Source organism: Conger conger, chromosome 12 (genome assembly GCF_963514075.1).
Source record: "Conger conger chromosome 12, fConCon1.1, whole genome shotgun sequence".
NCBI lineage: Eukaryota > Metazoa > Chordata > Actinopteri > Anguilliformes > Congridae > Conger > Conger conger.
Genome location: NC_083771.1, coordinates 1,297,930 through 1,318,951, shown reverse-complemented (window position 1 = coordinate 1,318,951; position 21,022 = coordinate 1,297,930). Strand labels below are relative to the sequence as shown.

The following is a 21,022-nucleotide window of genomic DNA, read 5'->3' as shown; positions in this document are numbered from 1 at the left end:
TATTCCCTCTGGTGCACTTTCACCATCACTTCCTCAACAATGGACCACTTGGCAACATAGGAGGAGCAAATCCCACTGGGTGGATGAAGGAAACACACTTTGTGGATTTCCTCAAACATTTTGTTGAACATGCCTGAATTACAGAAATTGTGCTTAGCAATGGATAACTGTTATGTTATGTGTGACTAGGGTTGCCAACCGTCCCTTGAAATACGGAATCGTCCCGTATTTGGAAACTAAATGACACGTCCCGTATTGAACCGATAAGGGACGCGTTTTGTCCCTTATTTTTGAGAATCAATGAATGATAGAGCGATTTATATGAGAATTTACGGTAATCTTGCTGCGCTGCTGCCCTGCCCCTCTCCCGCTGCTTGACCAATGAGCGGAGTGCATTCTCACATCAGTGGAGAATTGGTATTGGTATCAGTGGAGTATTGGTTGGGTCCTGAGCGCGGCGGTTACGTGTTGGGTCCTGAGCGTGCTGACAACAAAAATGGCAGATGCTGATACCGGTTTAGACTTGGAGGTCTCGGACTCGGACAGTCCTCCTACCACTAACGTGTGTACTCCGCCGAGAAAAAAGATAAAAAGGCTTCAAAAACACAGGACCGACTGGGAAAAAGATAATGGGTGGCTTGAAAAGGCGGGGGACAACGTTTATAAGGCAAACTGCACCGTCTGCCGCCGATGTTTCTCTATCGCTCATGGTGGATTGACTGATGTGAAGCAACATTCATCAGGTGAACGCCATAAGAGGAGCATGAAGCAGCGGAAAACTAGGGGAACGCTTGACAAGTTTGTTGTTCGCCAAGCGACTCCAGAGGCGGATATGGTATATAAAATAAGAATGTTGATTTTGTTTTTTAACCCAAATCTGGTTAATAGATAGGCTAGCAGTATTATGGACGCTAATATTACCTTGGAACTGCTTTGCAAACTACCAATCAACTACTTCACACTGAAAGAAGTTAAGCTAACGTTACCATGATAACTTACTCTTCAGGGAAAGTGCAAGGAATGTCAGCATTTTATGGCCGAAAATAATACAATATTATTTTTTATTTAATTTAATAAACAAATGAATACAATTGATAGATAAATAATATATACAAATAAATACATAATCATAAATATACTATACAGTATACACATATATACAACCTTTTACATACATCTTCAAGTTCAAACAGTTCATATACTGGATAAATAAATATACATAATTTTACTATAATACAGGTAGTTAATATACTATACAAAAACTATACATATATACAGTGAGATTTATTTTTTTTCTTTACAGGTGACAGCTGCTGTGGTAGCACATATCTACCACACTGTGAAGCACAATTTGAGCTACAACTCAGCTGACTGTGCACTCAAGCTGACTCTCCGAACACTGAATGACTCCAGCATCGCCAAGAAGATGTCCTGTGGGAGGACGAAAGCTGAAGCAGTAGTCACAGATGTCCTGTCTCCAAAGGCAGTAGAGGAGGTCCTCAACAAATTAAAAAGTGGTGAGAATCCACTTCCCTTCTCTCTACAAACCGATGCATCTAATAAGGGCAATCGCAAGATGTTTCCCTTGGCCGTGCAGTTTTTCACTCCAGAGAACGGGATCATCAACAAGGTGATAGATTTTGTTGAAAATCCTGATGAATCTGCTGAAGGAATAGTCCATACCATCCGAAGCTCTCTTGAAAACATGGGCCTAACCTTGGATCATGTTTCTGCATTCAGTGCAGACAACGCAAATGTCAACTATGGCATCCACAATTCAGTCTTCACAAAATTGCAAAAGTCCAACAGTGAGATCCTTCGTGGCAACTGTCATGCGCATATTGTCCATAACACTGTGAAACATGCCCTGGATAAGCTCTCAGTTGATGTGGAAAATGTTGTCCTCAAGATCTACAGTTTCTTTTCCATCTCTGCCAAAAGGAGAGAGTCCCTGAAGGAGTTCTGTGAGTTTTGTTATGTGGAGTTCCATGAAATCCTGCGCCATGTGGTGACGAGATGGCTGTCACTCAACCCTGCAATCACCCGCCTGCTGCAGAGCTGGGCTCCGCTGAAGTCATACTTTATAAGCATCGGTGAGGAATGTCCACAGCACCTGCAAGCATTGCTGAGGTTGACAGAAGATGCTGGGGTTGAGGAAGAGGCAGGCCTTGTGGAAGTGTACCTCCTGTCCCTCTTTGAAGAGGTGGTTAAAAAGCTGGAGAAGAATGCAACCACATCAGTCGACCTCTATGCCATCATGGATTCTTTTCTGAGAATATTAACTCAGAGAAGAGATGATGGGTTCTACGGGTTCCTAACAAGACAAAAGCTCAAGCGTCTCTCGCCATCTGATGCTGATGTTGCCAGGCAGGAGTTTACAGCCTTCTTAAACACCGCCATCAGTTATGTCCAGAAGTGGTTTGACTTCTCAGAGGAAAATTGGCTCTTTCACCTGCAGCCCCTCTCTCTAGGATCTGGGAAGATCTCCTATGACAACATGGAGAAGATTACTGAACGGCTTCACCTAGTTGGCAGGTAAGGATGAAATGATTACCAGTGTAGTTGTGAAATATATTGATGAATTGAATGCTGGTGTATATAAGTCTGGCCTTAGTCTTCGGCTAGAAAGACTGCAGCAGTCAACAATTAACAATCTTTAATAAGTTCCCACAGGAGTAACCAGATGTGTATCCAGTGTTAAATAAAATGGGGCCAGCCATATATTAGGTTTTGACCTAGTCTTGTTTTATATTGTTTTTCATCTCTATTGGCAGGCTTCACATCTCTATGGATGAGCTCTATGATGAGTGTGTGACTGCACACAGCCTTCTGGAGCACCTCACTAAGGAGAAGGAGAAGTGGGAGTCCAAGGGAACAGCAGAGAGGTGGATGGAAGTTCTCCAGGCAGCTGACCTCCCCAACATCCTGGCTGTGGTATCCTTTGTCCTCAGCATCCCATCCTCTACTGGGTTTGTGGAGAGGATTTTCTCTTCAATGAATAACAAATGGACGGATGTGCGGAACAAATGTTCTGTTCCACTAATTAAGAGTGAGCTGATTGTCTCTCTGAATTATGAAATGTCTTGCTCAGAGTTTTACACTGCAGCACTGGAGGACAAATGACTACTTACCGCAGCAAGAGAGCAAAAGTGGAAAAATTAGGCCTACTCCAAATTCAGAGCTGCTTATTTCTAGTTGGCAAATGAATCCAAATGAGCAGCGACAGTCACAGGGTGGGCAGACTGTCAATAATCCTAATGGTAATGTGGTACAGTATATCTGAAACTTAGTCTGTCTCTATACAGGCTTTTGATGTAGCATTGATCTTCATGTCCACTCTGTTAAGGACACTAAGGGTCTTGTTCTCAGTATTTATTTTCTGTGCACTTTCAGGGGTTAGCAACCTTGTACATTCTACAGTTAAATACATGGTTTGTGTGTCTGTCTTCTTTTGTTCAGAAGATGCCTAAAAGTATTGTTGGTAGGCTACACAAGTGTAGTCAGGGCCTTTGAGGCACAATAAGTGTTTTTGTTTACAGTTTTTGCACTGCGCCACCTTAACGTGGTGGAGGGGTTTGTGTGTCCCGGTGATCCTGGGAGCTAGGTTGTCGGGGGCACTGTTAGCCCCCAGTAGGGTCTCCCAAGGCAACGGCCCATGACACGGCCACACAAAGACCCAGTTACCTCGCCCGGAAAAGGGAAACCGGGGCCCCCTGCTGGAGCCAGACCCGGGAGGGGAGCTCGACGGCGAGCGTCTGGTGGCCGGGCCTTATCCCATGGGGCCCGGCCGGGCACAGCCCGAACTGGTCACGTGGGGTCGCCTGTGGGCTCACCACCTGCAGGGGTCGGCATCGGAGTCGGGTGATTTGCCCAACGGGCAGTAGGCAAAGGCGGGGATCCGGGTGTGCTGATCCTCGGCGTCGCAGACTGGTTCTGGGGACGTGGAACGTCACCTCTCTGGTGGGGAAGGAACCGGAGCTAGTGCGGGAGGCGGAGCGGTACCAACTAGATATAGTTGGGCTCACCTCCACGCACAGTACTGGTTCCGGAACCAAACTCCTGGAGAGGGGCTGGACTCTGTTCTTTTCTGGAGTTGCTCAAGGTGAGAGGCGCCGGGCGGGTGTGGGGATACTCACAAGCCACCGGCTGAGCGCCACTGTGTTGGAGTTCCACCCGGGGAACGAGAGGGTCGCCTCTCTGCGACTACGTGTCGCTGGGGGGAAGGCTCTGACTGTCATTTGTGCTTATGCACCAAATGGCAGTTCAGAGTATCCGGCCTTCTTGGAGTCACTGGGTGGCATCCTGGAAAGGGTAGTTCTGCTGGGCGACTTCAACGCTCACGTGGGCAATGACGGAGAAACCTGGAAGGGGGTGATTGGGAGGAACGGCCTGCCTGATCTGAACCCAAGCGGTGTTTTGTTATTGGACTTCTGTGCTGGTCATGGATTGTCGATAACAAACACCATGTTCGAGCATAGGGTAGCTCATAAGTGTACTTGGTACCAGAGCACCTTATGCCAAAGATCGATGATCGACTTTGTGGTCGTATCATCAGACCTGAGGCCGTATGTCTTGGACACTCGGGTGAAGAGAGGAGCAGAGCTGTCAACTGATCACCACCTGGTGGTGAGTTCGATCAAGTTGCCGGGGAGGCTGCCTGACAGACCCGGTAAACCCAAACGTGTAGTGAGGGTGAACTGGGAACGTCTGGCGGAGGCCCCTGTTCGCGAGGTCTTCAACTCCCACCTCCGGAAGAACTTCTCACGAATCCCGGGGGAAGCTGGGGACATGGAGTCCGAGTGGGCCATGTTCAAAGCCTCCATTGCAGAGGCGGCAAGCAGGAGCTGTGGCCAGAAGGTCATCGGTGCCTGTCGGGCGGCAACCCAAGAACCCGCTGGTGGACACCAGCGGTGAGGGAGGCCGTCAAGCTGAAGAAGGAGGCCTTTCGGGCTTGGCTGGCCCGGGGGTCCCCTGAAGCAGCAGACAGGTACCGGGTGGCCAGAAGGGCTGCAGCTTCGGCAGTCGCTGAAGCAAAAACCCGGGTATGGGAGGAGTTCGGGGAGGCTATGGAGAAGGACTTTCGGTTGGCCTCGAGGAAGTTCTGGCAAACCATCCGACGACTCAGAAAGGGAAAGCAGGGCTTGTCTCAGGCTGTTTTCAGCAGGGGAGGAGAACTGCTGACCCGGACTGGGGATATTGTCGGGCGGTGGAAAGAGCACTTCGAGCAGCTCCTGAACCCGAACAACACGTCCTCTGTGGAAGAGGCAGAGCCTGAAGACTCGGGGGAATCTGCACCTATATCCCTGGCGGAAGTTGCTGAGGTAGTCAAAAAGCTCCTCAGTGGCAAGTCGCCGGGTGTAGATGAGATTCGCCCTGAGATGCTGAAGGCTCTGGACATTGTTGGGCTGTCTTGGCTGACACGCCTCTTCAGTGTCGCGTGGAGATCGGGGACAGTACCTGTAGAGTGGCAGACCGGGGTGGTGGTCCCCATTTTCAAGAAGGGGGACCGGAGGGTGTGCTCCAATTACCAGGGTATCACACTCCTCAGCCTCCCTGGGAAAGCTTACTCTAGGGTACTGGAAAGGAGACTCCGACCGACGGTCGAACCTCGGATTCAGAAGGAGCAATGTGGCTTCCGTCCTGGCCGTGGAACAGTGGACCAGCTCTTTACCTTGGCAGGGTTGCTGGCGGGGTCATGGGAGTTTGCCCATCCAGTCCACATGTGCTTTGTGGACTTGGAGAAGGCTTTCGACCGTGTCCCCCGGGGAACCCTGTGGGGTGTACTGCGGGAGTATGGGGTACCGGGGCCGTTGTTACGAGCCATCAGGTCCCTGTATAACCAAAGTGAGAGCTGTGTCCGCATTCTCGGCACAAAGTCAAGCACGTTTCCGGTGGGTGTTGGACTCCGCCAAGGTTGCCCCTTGTCACCGGTCCTGTTTGTGGTATTCATGGACAGGATCTCAAGGCGCAGCCGAGGTGAGGAGAGTGTCCGGTTTGGTGACCTCAGAATCGCATCTCTGCTTTTTGCGGATGATGTGGTTCTGCTGGCGTCATCGGACCGTGACCTTGATCAGCACGCACTGGAGCGGTTTGCAGCCGAGTGTGAAGCGGCCGGGATGAGAGTCAGCACCTCCAAGTCCGAGGCCATGGTTCTCTGCCGGAAAACGGTGGATTGCTCCCTCCGGGTTGGGAACGAGTCTTTGCCCCAAGTGAAGGAGTTCAAGTATCTCGGGGTCTTGTTCACGAGTGAGGGTAGAAGGGAGCGTGAGATCGAAAGGCGGATTGGTGCAGCGTCAGCAGTAATGCGGGTGTTGCACCGGACCGTTGTGGTGAAGAAGGAGCTGAGCCGGAAGGCGAAGCTCTCGATTTACTGGTCGATCTACGTCCCAACCCTCACCTATGGTCACGAGCTTTGGGTCGTGACCGAAAGAACGAGATCGCGTATACAAGCGGCCGAAATGAGCTTCCTCCGTAGGGTGGCCGGGCTCAGCCTTAGAGATAGGGTGAGGAGCTTGGACATCCGGAGGGAGCTCGGAGTAGAGCCGCTGCTCCTTCGCGTCGAAAGGAGCCAATTGAGGTGGTTCGGGCATCTGATCAGGATGCCTCCCGGGCGCCTCCCTTTGGAGGTTTTCCGGGCTCGTACAACTGGGCGGAGACCCCGAGGGAGACCCAGAGCCCGCTGGAGAGATTATATATCTCTCCTGGCCAGGGAACGCCTCGGGATCCCCCAGGAGGAGCTAGAATGCGTTGCTGGGGAGAGGGACGCCTGGAATACCCGGCTTTGCCTACTGCCCCCGCGACCCGACTCCGGATAAGCGGGTGATGATGGATGGATGGATGGATGGTTTTTGCACTGACTTATTCCAAAGAAGAAGTAAACATTTCTTTTCTGTACTGTACTGAAAGTTCACAAAAAAGTACTACTGAAATGTTACATGTTTTCTACGTTTTATATTGTTTAAAAAACTGTTTTAAGTGGAGCAGGAGAGGAGAGAGTTCTGTTTTATTCCAAAGAAAGATTAAGTTCAACATGTTGAACAGCTGTTTTGCACTGACAAAATAAATTCTTGAATGATAATTTGTTTCCCATGTATTCCTATTGCTCAAAAATAGGAAGCTGATCAAATTGAGGTTTGAGTGTCTTAGTACAAGGGCTTATTATAGATATATGTCTGGTAAATGGTTGAAGCCATTGCATTTCCTTATGATTACGGTATGGATAGGACTTATTACAACCCGCCCTCAAATAGTGTGAAAAATCGTTTAGCCAAAAAAAAGTCGCCCGGCCGACTAGGTGTCCCTTATTTCCATTTCAGGGAGTTGGCAACCCTATGTGTGACTGTTATGTTTATAGCTAGCCAGTTAGCTGAACAGTAGTACTGTAAAATAGTGAACACTGATAGTAGGGGCGATCTTGCGAGAACTGCGGAGATTCGCCGTTGAGACTGAGTTTTGCGGGACTTCGCAAGTGATAGCGAAGAAGAAGAAGAAGAAGAAGAAGAAGCCACCAGCTGCTGCGGTGAAAAAATATAAATAAATGTCCGCAAACTAGCCACGTTTGCTCTCCAGGTCGAATAGTTTGCATTTGTTTAAGAGAGAGAAGCGGCTGCCATCCGCAGTATTGTAAAGAACGTAGTTATCCACTAATTAAAGACGGAGCTTTCCCGTTTCCAGTTTATGCCGAACGTGTGCGTTATCTGAAGTCAAAGTAAGCAAACATTTCTTTAGTTTCGGTTTAGTAGCATAGGCTACAGTAACGTTCATGTTTGCTGTGTTAAAGAGCAAGTAGCCAACCCAGCTTAGTCCATTTCGATTACTAGCTCGTTTGTAGCTATTAAACAGGAAATGTGTGTAACGTTAATTATATTGTATGTAATATATCGTTCTTATAAAGTAACGTAATTGTGTGTTATGTTGCTTATGGTATTTAGTGATTATTTTTCCTGTAAAGTGATGCAAGTGTACACATTACTGATATTAGATTATTAATTTAGTCTACTTTGGTTTGTATTGTAGGCTTAGTATGTTGTCAGACTGCCCAGTTAAGTACTGCATGATGGTGCATTCGGTTTGTATACTAAACAAGCATTTGTTGTTTGTTCTGTAGACCACACACACCCACATACGCACCTTCTTTAATTCATTAAAGTGGATGAATTAAACCCCTCCTTGTGTCCTTACCGACGCACCGTGGCGACGACCACCCCCACACCTGAACCCCCATAAAGTCACCTTGAAGTACAATTGTAGCTGGCTAAGTGAACTGACTTTTCCGAGCAAACATTCTGTGGCACTCGACTCTAACATACGTAATCTTAACTGGTTAGCCGCATCGTATGACTGAAATCTTACAATCAAGTAATGTTGTATTCTGTGAGCTATTATGTGATGGCTCCGTTCAATTCGCCGTCTAAGAACCAGAGCACACTTCGCTCTTTCTGAAGTTGAGAGCAATCAGAGCATTGTCATTCAGAAATACAGAGCACTTACGCTCTGGAGCGCTCCAAGCATGCACTGGACGCTCTGAGAGCAAATAAACGAATGCAGCTGATATTGTAGCTAGTGGATAGCTACTGTGACAATGTTTCATTGAAAAGCTATGTTTGTAAGACAGATGTGGACTGATTTGTGATAATAAAACTCAATGATTTAAAGTAATTCTCGACAAGCTGATGTTAACGCCTGGTTCATAACTGGCCCATTGGGAATAAATTGCGTTCAGTTGCTGTGGTGTAAATAACCTACCCTTACAGTTGCCCAACGCTTTTATCCCCACCGGTATACAATAGTGCAAACCAAAGGTCACTGGAACAATTACAAAGGTCGGATGAATGATTAATATTCTATCATCAAGTAATCAGCCCAAAAGCTGTTTTGTTTTTCCTGACCTTTATAGTTTAGGTCAGATTTTCGGTTGGCGTATCGCCAAGGAGTTTGGTTCCCTTTTTCCTTTCTTTTCTCACAAAACTCACCCACTTCTTTAGAGATTTAGTGCTAGTTTGCACTTTCACAGTTTTGTTTCAGTGGGTAGTTTGCCAGGGAGACTCCCGATTTCTGTTATTTTCCTCTGCTATTTTAGTTGCTATCCAACTTATCGTTGGTAACTTTGTGATCCCTTCCCGGTCGCTCTTGGTCTCCCGCCCCTGCTCCCTCACAGTAGGCTAAGAATTGTAAATTCTACTATTTACATGGAGCATCTGCGGGCCCCCGCCTGTTTCCAAGTAAAACTCCCCTTAGCCGACTATCACATACGCAAATTATTTTTCAATCCGCGTATGAATATCCTTTCCTTGCCTCATTTTTGAAGAATATCTGGGAATGACGCGGTTTCCGAAGCGCGATGGTTTTATATGGGTTGTCGGTGTGTGTATATAACACGGTGTGGCGTGTAGCCTATAAATAGCATGAAACCGAAACTTAATCTGTCCTACTACAGTAAATTTAATTTCTCTGTAAGTGCAGCGCCCATGAGAGCATAACATTTTTTAAATAGACGTCATCATGAACACCAGTACATACCAAGATATTGAAATAACAAAACAATGCACCCCACCCCCCTCCAAAAGAGCATACTTCCAACTTTTTAATGCAATTCACGTACGTATACATCTACTTATATAAGTACACATAGCCTATTATATTATGAAGTATTAAGTGTTTATAGACAAGTTTATTCAGTTTAAAACATTTTTAATCATGAAAAAAGAATTTTTTAAATAAATAAATAAATAAATAAAAAATAAATAATCTGATGATCAAATAGGCCCTGGTCCTTATCTTCGTTGTGCAGGTAGCAGCTGAAATTGTACTTCCCACTAGGGTCTTTCAGCACACTTATCCCTGGTTATGGGTATACACTTTGCACTTTGTTGTACATCGCTCTGGATAATGGCGTCTGCCAAATGCCATTAATGTAATGTAATGTAATAAATACCTAATAAAGTGCTCACTGAGTGTATATGTATACTGACTGCATAGTCAACTTATCCATATGTCAAGAATTTATATTTTTCTGAAATATTTTTCAGCTATAATAAGTATGATAAACACTATACTCAATCATGTGGCAGCAATTAAATGCATAAAATCATGGTCAAGAGGTTCTGCTGTTTTTCAGACCAAATGGGGAAGAAATGTGGTCTAAGTGACTTTGATCATGGATTGTTGGTGCCAGGCAGGGGGGCTTTTCCCCTCTGCTGTATCTTTCTGCAGTCTAAGCCCTTCCTTGTAGTGCATAATAGCCAAGGGCATTGATTTCATGTGGTTGAGCTGGAAATCTGCGTAATGGACCTCTACAACATGCAGACTGTCATTCTTAGCAGTAGCCACTTTAAATGTTTCTTGAAACATCTCCTCTGCTTTCTTGAAGTTCTTCTTCTCTGCATAGCAAGCTGCTAAATCTAACATGGCATATACAAAGGAGGGTTGAATGGAGACGGCCTGATTCAGGTGTTGCATGCACAGTGTGAGAAGAGCTTCAGCCTCTTCTCCTCCATCCTGGATTGACATCTGTTTTTTAGTTATGTAGATCAGACCGAGTTGATGGTGCACAAGGGTTGAATTGGGTGTAATTTCCTGCAGCCTTTTCAAAAGAGACAAGGCCTTATCAAATTGCTTATTTTTCCGATAGAACATTGCCACATATTGCATCACATAGGGTTTGTTGGGATCCAAGTCCAGGGCCATTTCCATCAGCTCCTAGGCTCTCTGATATTCTTTATAGTCAGTGTGCTTCAGACCCAGCAGAACCATGATGTAAGCATTGTTTGGATCAAGTTCTAAAACCCGCCTCAACTGCCTGCTTGCTGGGGACTCTTCAAAGCTTGTGAGATTGAACTCGGTGCGATACAGAGCAACAGCATAACCCTCATTCCACTTTATCTCTTCTGGGTCCAACTCCAGCCTTTACATTACATTATTGGCATTTGGCAGACGCTCTTATCCAGAGCGACGTACAACAAAGTGCATACCCATAACCAGGGATAAGTGCGCTGAAAGACCCTAGAGGGAAGTACAATTTCAACTGCTACCTGTACAACAAAAATAAGGACGAGGGCCAATATATATATATATTTTTTTGGAACAAAGAAACAAAGAAACAGAGCAAAAGTGACCAAAGTTAATTATCCAAACACTGCTTACCTAGCCAACTAAAAATACCGATACACAATGCAAGTCACAGAGACAACAATTAAGGTTCACAGGGAGGTAGGGAGGGATGGGGAGAGGTGCTGCTTGAAGAGGTGTGTCTTCAGCTTGCGCTTGAAGGTGGGGAGAGATTCTACAGTTCTGACCTCAACAGGGAGTTCGTTCCACCACCGTGGAGCCAGAACAGACTGTAGTCGTGAGTGTGAGGTGGAGGTTCGGAGAGGGGGAGGTGCCAAGCGGCCTGTGGAGGCTGAACGAAGAGGTCTGGCAGGGGTGTAGGGTCTGATGATTTTTTGTAGATAAGCTGGGGAAAACCCTTTAACTGCTTGGAAGGCTAGCACCAATGTTTTGAATTTGATGCGAGCCATGACAGGCAGCCAGTGGAGGGAAGTAAGCAGGGGGTGACGTGTGAGTATTTGGGAAGGTTGAAGACCAGACGAGCTGCTGCATTCTGGATGAGTTGGAGGGGTCTGATGGCGGACGCTGGGAGGCCAGCCAAGAGGGAATTGCAGTAGTCCAGGCGGGACAGAACCATCGCTTGGACCAGGAGCTGGGTCAAGTAGGGGGTGAGAAAGGGGCGGATTCTCCGTATGTTGTATTGGAAGAACCTGCAAGACCGGGTCACCGCCGCAATGTTCTCGGAAAGGGACAGTCTGCTGTCCATCACCACGCCGAGGTTCCGTGCACTGGGTGACGGCGTGAGTGTGGTATCCCCGAGGGAAATGGAGAGATCCAGATGGGGAGAGGTATTAGCAGGGATGAATATAATTTCAGTCTTGCCTGGGTTGAGCTTTAGATGGTGGTTGTCCATCCAGCTCTGGATGTCCCTCAGGCAAGCCGAGATACGGGCTGAAACCTGCGTATCAGATGGCGGGAACGAGACGAAGAGTTGGGTATCGTCCGCGTAGCAGTGGTAGGATAGCCCATGTGCAGTGATCACAGGGCCAAGGGAGCGAGTGTAAAGAGAAAAAAGAAGCGGGCCAAGGACTGAGCCCTGGGGAACTCCTGTGGCGAGGGGCCGAGGTGTCGATACCGAACCAGCCCAGGCAACCTGGAAGGAGCGACCAGAGAGGTAGGACTCAATCCAGTCCAGGAAATGACAATATCTTAAAAATATGTTTATTATACATGAAGTTTAGATAAGTTTAGGTGAACTCTGACCTACTCTAGTTCAAAGGTCAGTATTGTGTGCGTGACAAAACAAACTGGTAGCCCTTAGTATGACTCAGTACCCATGAAGTAGCTCTCAGTTTCAAACAGGTTGGTGACCCCTGGTTTAGGCTATTGGTTTTGAAATAGTTCACATATCCCTTTTTTTTTATAGGGGGTATAGTCTGTGGCGTATATTGTACGCAGTGCATATGGCTTGCTGTGGCTATTGTTTGCAGTGGAATTACAGTTTGTAGTCTATACGGTTTGCAGTGCTTATAGCTTGCAGTAAATATTCTGTAATGTATGTGTTGGTTTGGTCTGCACTCTCTCCCTCTCTCCCTGCCAATAGGGCCCGGGTCCTGTCGTAGTCGTGGTCCTTCAGTAAAGCAGAGGAGGCCATAGAGGAACCGTCCCCTATCATATCTAAAGGGGCTACATCAGTTTTATGTCTTTATAAATATATTGATATCATTTCCAACAAACTGCTGGGTTTTAAAGATTGGTATTTTGTGTTGTGGTCTGTTATTCTGGAACAGAATAATATTGAAAGCACCAACAATCATTCCATGGTCTAAGTCACTTAGATCATATTTTCTCCCCATTCTGATGGTTGATGTGAACATTAACTAAAGCTCCTGACCTGTTTCTTCATGATTGTTTGTGATGCACTGCTGCCACATGATTGGCTGATTAGATAATCACATGAGTAAAATAAAGTCCTCGATGAGTGTATGTAGCTACTGTAGGACCTAAATATCCAAAATTAGCAAAAAGGTAATGAAATATAATCTAAATGTGCCTTTCTGGTGGAACTACTAACACTGAACATTTTACTGTTTGTATTGTAGCACATAAAAACAGTGCATGCATGCTGCAGCTAATACATTGTATGTGTTCTGAAATAAGGTGTATTTTCAAATAAAACCTATAGCAAATTACATATAGCCATAGCGTTAGGGTAAAGTATGCAAAGCATTAGTCTAAAGTTAGAGAACATAATAAGTAAATAGTAGTAAATATTCCCCATAGTGCTTTACGGCAGAGAGTCATGTCTCGGATGCTGACAAAGAAAATGTTGCCTTATGGTAATTATTTACTTGGAAATTTGAATTTTGTATTTTAGTTGTTTTACGTGGGTTTGAAATGACATATCAGTCATGTAATTTCAGCAAAACAAATACAGCTGATTTCTGGATAATGCCTGTAACAAATATAGAAACACAGTGATGGATGTTGCAGTTGCATTCCTTTCAATGCATACCATTTAAATGTATTTTAAACTGCACACCATTATATTATGGTGCCATCTTAAACTGTCCTCCCAGGATGTCACATTAAATGTATCAATTATGTCAGTCATTAAACTATTGCATTACACATTAATATTCTAATGTTACCATACTCAAAACTCATGCTTAGGATATTTAACCTCTGAGGTTGCTTACATGCTAGATTTGAAAAGAACAGTATAAATCGACCGTTGCAATCTTAAACTGTAATAAAATGAAATAAGTGGTTGTTATGTTCCCACTCCTTAGAGTCATTATTTGAACTTCATTCCCCTCTCAAAGGCAGCAGAGAGGTCATCAGTTTCAGCAGCAAGCTTGTCTTCAGCCCTCAGGGAGGCCAGAAGTTCAGATGCTTCTGCAGCCCTCTGCCTGTTTTTTGCCACCTCTCTGCAATTTGCTCCCGCTTCATGATTTCACAGAAAGAACTATACCATGTTAAAGCTATGGGTCTATAGAGTAATTGTATACCCACTTTCAATACAAATGTACAGTTTTGGAGTGATCAGCTATGCAATTGAGCTGGGTGGCAACTGCCAGTCTATGGCATGCTTGGCCGCCCCACACACACAGCAACAATTGCTGGGAACATGATTTCACAGAAATTCCTGTACATTATTAAAGATATGGGTCTATAGAGTAAATGTATACCCCCTTTCATTTGGTAACAATTTATCGTTTTTGAGTTATCAGCTATGCAAATAAGCTGCTTGTGAATTGACAGCCAATGGCAAATACACAGCGGTAAATACAGCAACAATTGAAAATGAATTAGATAATAAATGTATAATTTAATAGATATTATACATAGATTTAATGTATGCCCCTTTATATTTGGTAACATTTTTTTCAAACAGTAAGCAGGTATGCATTTAAATGAGCTGTTACTGCTGTCAAGAAATGTATGCTATTATAGTAGCTAGTCAAATAGCAAGCTAGTTGCTTGCTGACTTTTAGAAGTGGTATCAGCAATGGATTTAAACAATGGTAATTATGTGAGGAAATGCAGAAAACACGGTGACTATGTTCTCATTATTTGACGTTACGCTTTACTAGCTTTTATTTTGACGGAAAATCACAGGAAGTTGAGACCGGAAGTTCTGTACAGGAAATCTAATTGTTGCTAGCTTCACGGAGCTAGCTGTAGCCACTACAGGTTGGTCAAGCCGCCAAAATAAGAGTCTGTTAAAAAAAATTAGCGGAACCAGTTTCTGGCTGATTCAACTGGTTATTTTTACCCTTCCACCAGATACCATAAATCATTATTGTAACTCCCCCCATTTTTTCATTACCCCAAACAAGAAGTTCTTAGTAAGGCTTCTTTGTAAATAGGTCTGTATTACAGGTACAGTGCAATCCCTGTGTACTTGGACAGTCTCTGTTCCTTAGTCCAGCACATTGGATTTCAAATTAAACAATAAATGTGAGGTTGAAGTACAAACTGCTCCCTGTAATTTGAGGGTATTTACATAAATTTTGGGTGATGCGTGTAGGAATCACATCCCTTTTTTATACAAACAACCCCCCCCCCCCCCCCCCCCTCCATTTTAGGAGACCAAAAGTAATTGGATGGTTGCTTCTCAGCTGCCTCTGGATAGTCATGTGGATTCAATCACTTAATTAGTATCCATCTTTATCGGTACAATATTTTAACCCAAATCCATTATCAGGTCGAGTGGGGGTGTACTGGGATTCATTGATGTTAATGTACTACGAGCAGTGGATACCGCAATAGCGCACTTTACCGTACCATTCACACTTTGCGTAGGCCCTGCGGCCTGTATCACCTCTAGCCTGGGTGTAGATATAGAGGCCGGCAATTGTGTGCACACATAACATTTAGTGCGGTTTGCAGAATGTGCTGATCTATTTGCATATCTCCACCATGAGTTAGTAGCATATATGTGTGCAGGATTTCCTGATTCAGATAGGTAATCATCCGCCCCTAGATATCTTCTAGCCTTAGGCGAGGTTGGCACATGACCTTCACTGACCGTGCATGTCCCTATGATCAACAGAAACAGGGCAGAGAGAGGCATATCTGGGAACCGGTCTGGATTCTCTACTGACTTTGGAGCATAAATAAGTTCTTCACCAGGTTGGAGACGGACAAGCTCTATATGCTTCGCCCCCCTTTGTAGCTGGATTCCCTCCAAGTCTATCCTGACCCTTTAATAATATTGAAATGCACCCACACACAAGCAACTGGAGGCGATACTACCTTACAGTGTGATTGATATATCCACGTCTCTCTCTCCTGGATTCTCACTGCAGTAGGTGTGGTCAGGAGCACTTGATATAGACCCTTCCACGTCGGTTCACTCCACTTTTTCTTTTTAACACTTTGCACCAGGATCCAATCTCCAGACTTAATCTCTCCTGGTGGCAGCTCCGCTGGCAATCTGGGAGGAAGCACATTTCGAATCTCACTCTTATTAGTAACCTAGGCCTGTCAAGACTTCATTCCTAAATTCTGGCCCATTATCACTATATAATGCCTTTGGAATCCCCCACCTAGGAATGATTGCTCTACTCAGACATTTTGCTACTGTGATTGCATCTATAGATGTGGCTGGGAAAGCTTCTACCCATTTAGAGAAAGGTCATATCATTAGCAATACATATCTCTTCCCTTCACACGGTGTTAGATGTATAAAGTCCATCATCCATGTATGGAATGGCTCAGGGGGTGTAGGAATTGCCCCCTTTTGTGCTACCACCCCACCCCGTGTATTATAACTTTGTCATGTTGGGCATTTCTTAGAAAAGTTTTTTAGGTAAGTGGTGAGTCCAATGGTATAGTAACTTTGATCTATTACCCCCCTCATGAAATCTTTTAATTTGTCAACACGAGGACCGGAGTTGTACCACTGAAAGTCAAGGGAGCCATTATGAGGCTGAGAAATAAACGAATAAGATACATAGGTGCGACGACCTTGCCTGGTCTTCCTCAGTTGAGGTTGTTGCTGTCGTCCAGCAGGTGGCAGTGCTGCGTGCTATCCCTCCCTTCCCCTGTAATGGTCTAATTGTTGATTGGATAATTAGTTGAGTCACCAATTTTCCTGGTTGTTTGCACCTGAGAGAACCCTGATAAATGGCTTCACCCAGATGCTCAGGGAAGTGATTTCTCACTCCGTGCTGAGCCTTTGGTTGTTGGTTGTTGGTTGTTGGTTGTTGGTTGTTGGTTGTTGGTTGTTGGTTGTTGGTTGTTGGTTGTTGGTTGACTTGGTTGACTTGGTCTTCCTTTGTTATTTTGTATTTTCACACTCCACTTGCACTGACACTCAAACACCCCTAAACCGATTCACTCTGACACGCATTCAGACAGAAACACAATTATTGAAAATAAAACCCTTAAAATCAATTTGACTGCTTGATTGCCGGTCGTAACAATAGGCCACAAAATAGGCTAACTAAAACAAATGTTTGGAACATCATTAAGAAGAACGAGGGCAACGGCATATGTTTGGGATAATTGCTTTGCTGTGGGATAAAGCACCATCCAATCAGTTTGGAGGCATTTGTGGTTGAACTTGAGCAGATAAAATGTACTATTCAGAATTAATTCAAAATGGATCTCGAGCAGTTCCTTTTGACCTACTCTACACATGTACACTTTCCTCTTGCCATCACTCTGATGCAAGTCAATCTTGGTCTCATCTGTCCACAAAACCTTTTTCCAGAATAGTAGGCTCTTTTAGGTACTTCTTAGCAATTTGTAACCTGGCCATCCTGTTTTTGCATCTTGCAGTGTCGCCACTGTTTTTTTGTTTGTAAAGTCTTCTAGAGACAGTTAAAAAAATAAAATAAAAAAAAAGGTTGGCATTTATGTAGCGCCTTTATCAAAAGCACTGTACAATTGATGCTTCTCATTCACCCATTCATACACACACACTCACACACCGACGGCGATTGGCTGCCATGCAAGGCGCCGACCAGCTCGTCAGGAGCATTTGGGGGTTAGGTGTCTTGCTCAGGGACACTTTGACACAGCCCGGGCGGGGGATCGAACCGGCAACCCTCCGACTGCCAGACGACTGCTCTCACTGCCTGAGCCATGTCGTCACTGACACAGCTACAGCTGCATCCTGAAGAGTGCTTCTGATCTATTGGCCAGACGTTTGGGGATTTTCATCATTATGGTGATAATTTGGTCTTCTTTGGCCAACCAGCCCCTTCACAATCATTGCCTTCACCAATGCTCTCTTTCTTCTTCATGATATTCCAGATAGTTTATTTTGGTAAGAGTATTGTTTGGCCAATGTCTTTTGTTTTTCTCAGTGACATAATGGATTCCTTGACTGTCATTGGGATATCTGTGGTACTCTTGTTGACCTATGCCAATAACAGACTCCAAAGGCAAATCAAAGAGAATCAAGAATGAAATCAAAGAGAATCAAGACTCTTTCTCATGCCTGCAGTGAGGTACCAATTGAATACATTAGTTTCATATGAAATAGCTGAGAAGCCAACTGTCCAAGTACTGTTGGTCCCCGAAAATGCAAGGCTATGTATAAAAAGGGATGCAATTCTGACAATGATCACCTGACACAGATGTAAATTCCCTCAAATTAATGGTGACAGTCTGCAATGTAACCTCATCTTTGGATTTGTTTCATTTCAAATCCAATGTGCTGGAGTACAGAGCCAAAAGAACAGGAATTGTACCACTGTCCAAATACTTATGGACCTCAATGTATATGTCCATAAATGTGCAGGGTGAACTACATGAACATTTTCACGTTTCAAGAATATTAAAGCAAATGGGTTTTTTTTTTAAAGCAAACATTTTAAAGCAAACATGGAAAATGTTGCCACAAGGTGATTACCCTTTTCAGAATGTTTTCATTCATGTGAATCTGAAATTGAATGCGACTTGTTCATGAATCAATGATTTCTTGTTATTTCCATGTACCTCTTTTATCCCTTATCACTCCTTTATCATTTTCATCTCCTTTTTTTTTTTCATCTGACTTGTAGCTACCGTGTCTCAGGAAACCCGCCTCTCAGCCCAGAGTTCCAACAGCAGTTGCGCTCTCTCCCGCAGGAGTACAGTCCGAACACACGCCACCTGTACAAACGATTCATCCACACCTACGGAACGCACTACATCCAGCAGGTGCGACTGGGCGGTCGTCTGAGGAGGCTCACCTCCATCCGCACCTGCCTGGCCACCGTCAACGGCTACTCGGCCACCGAGGTGAAGGACTGCCTGAACACGGGCCTCTCTGTGGGGCTGGGCTATCTGGAACCTTCCGCCACTACCAGCCTGTGCAGGACTCTGCTGGAGAACCAGGACAGCCAGACGGGCTCTCAGCAGTCATACCTGAACCATGTCACCGAGGTCTTGGGCGGAAACAAGTGGCTGGGAGAGGTGTCCCTCTTCAAGAATGAATTCTTCGACTTCCGAAAATGGCAGACCAGCCTCAAGGACCTCCCGGACATCGTGTCGTACTCTCTGGTCCCCCTCCATGAGCTGATTCCCAACCCTGTTGTCAGGGGGAACGTGAATTCCGCGGTCAACCAATACCTGAAGGAGAACGCTATCCCAAAAGACAAGTCCCCCAAACAGTGTGTTGGGCAGCCCAACCTTTCTGCTGACTGCTGCCCCCAAAACTCGGAGAGGTCGGCTGCAGGTGACCGTGATCAAGGCCTGGGGGCTGCGTGGGGACCTGGTGGGGAAGCCAGAACCCGATGTGAAGTTCTGGTATGGACCCCACTTCCGCAAGACCTACTGGATCGACTCAGAGAACAACCCGTACTGGAACCGGGACTATGACTTGGGCCATGTGGAGGCCGATCACGAGCTGAAGATGGAAGTGTGGGACAAGGATGTGTCATACGATGACCACCTTGGCACCTGCAGTACGCAACTGCAGGAGGGCAGCCACACCCTCGGATGCAATCTGAGTAAAGGAAGGGGCTTCTCCTACTCCTACACTCTCACCTGCGACCCACAACTCAGCGGCTACCAGTGCGGCACGTACAAGCCTGCCTAACAGTACTGGGTCAGGGGACAACAGGCAGTACAAGCCTGCCCCCCCAGTGACGGGTCAGGAGACAACAGGCCAAATTTAAAAAAAAGAAAATTTGCACGCTGATCTGGTCACAGAAATACCAGAAAATCTACCTGCTGTTATCATCAATGAACAAGAATGTAATCCTCCAGAGCAATGCCACTATCACCAATCTACTGCAATGCATGTTTTACAATAATCAGCACTTATTGCTGTGTTATCTTGATTAATGTAGTTATCATGATGACTATCACATATTGTGTGTACCCAGCCAAGTTCACAGCGACCTGATGATTTTCTGCTCCAATGATTTTCACTTTATCAATCCACTAAATAAACAAATTGTATAGCTGAGTTTCCATATCTTATTGTTTCACATCTCTGTGCGATCACTTTAGTTCAGGAGAGCCATTCTGTGTAAACTGAAATTAAGTGCACCGTAGCACATCTTCAATTTTTGTGTGGCAGTAGGCAATGATGAGAAATATAAAGCCTGAAAATCCTAGCTTCATATGCTGCTTCATTGTTGTGCTACAGCCTTCTATATTTCAGGGGGCCATCGCTTAAAAAGCGCCAAGTTGTATGACATCCACATTTTACATGGCCACAATTAAAATAATAATTAAAACATACATTTCTAATTCCCTGTAAGTCTATAATGAATATATAATTTAGAAGATATTGGGCCTTAACCCTTTTAGTTCCAAGCCAATAGGAAGTGGCTCCATCCAAATCCCAAGGCGTTTTGGCTATGGTTGAGAACATTTAGGAAGGTTGACTCGAGAAATGGTTGAATGTTCACAAGGTTGAAATTGACTGACCAGTTTTCTTTGTCTTCTTCAACACTTTCATGCTCTGATTCTGAATAATCTGAGTCCTCAGACTCCACAGAAACATTCTCAATCATCTAGGATGCTGCTACCCGCAAAACTGTCCCAAAAATCCTCTGCTGTAAACCCTTCAAAATCTTCATTTTCGCTGCCGCTATCAAATAAATACGCCATAACTCATGCTCACTTCACTTGCAAAATACGAAAGAAACTTGGATTGCAGCATGGTTTGAATTTGATGTCAAAACAAGCCATAAGGCTTTGCTTATTTGCCTAGTGGTCTGCTGTTCCGGAGATGCACCGAAGTTACTCCGAACCCCGAATCCCCGGTTCTGTGGTAACGTTGTTGGCTGGGAACGCGGGTGGGGGAACAGCCTTCTGGGACTCTGGGACTCCTAAGTGTGACGACTTTCTTTCCGTGATGAAAAAGAGTATTTGACAGGTCAGCGGGGGGCACTCCAGGGCGCGCCAGCTCCTCCTGCGTCAAGAGTTTGGTGTCTGACTTTTTGATTGAATTTAGAGCTTTGGCGGCCTCTGCTGGCTGGAATAAAGAAGCTCTCTATGACACAGTCTGCCGCAAACTCGCACC

General features: G+C 45.3%; 1 pseudogene; it reads left to right on the top strand.

Annotated features, from left to right (window-relative positions):
- The first annotated feature begins 1,576 nt into the window (after nucleotides 1-1,576).
- On the top strand, nucleotides 1,577-19,957 carry LOC133142257 (perforin-1-like; annotated as a pseudogene).
- The last annotated feature ends 1,065 nt before the right edge of the window (nucleotides 19,958-21,022 follow it).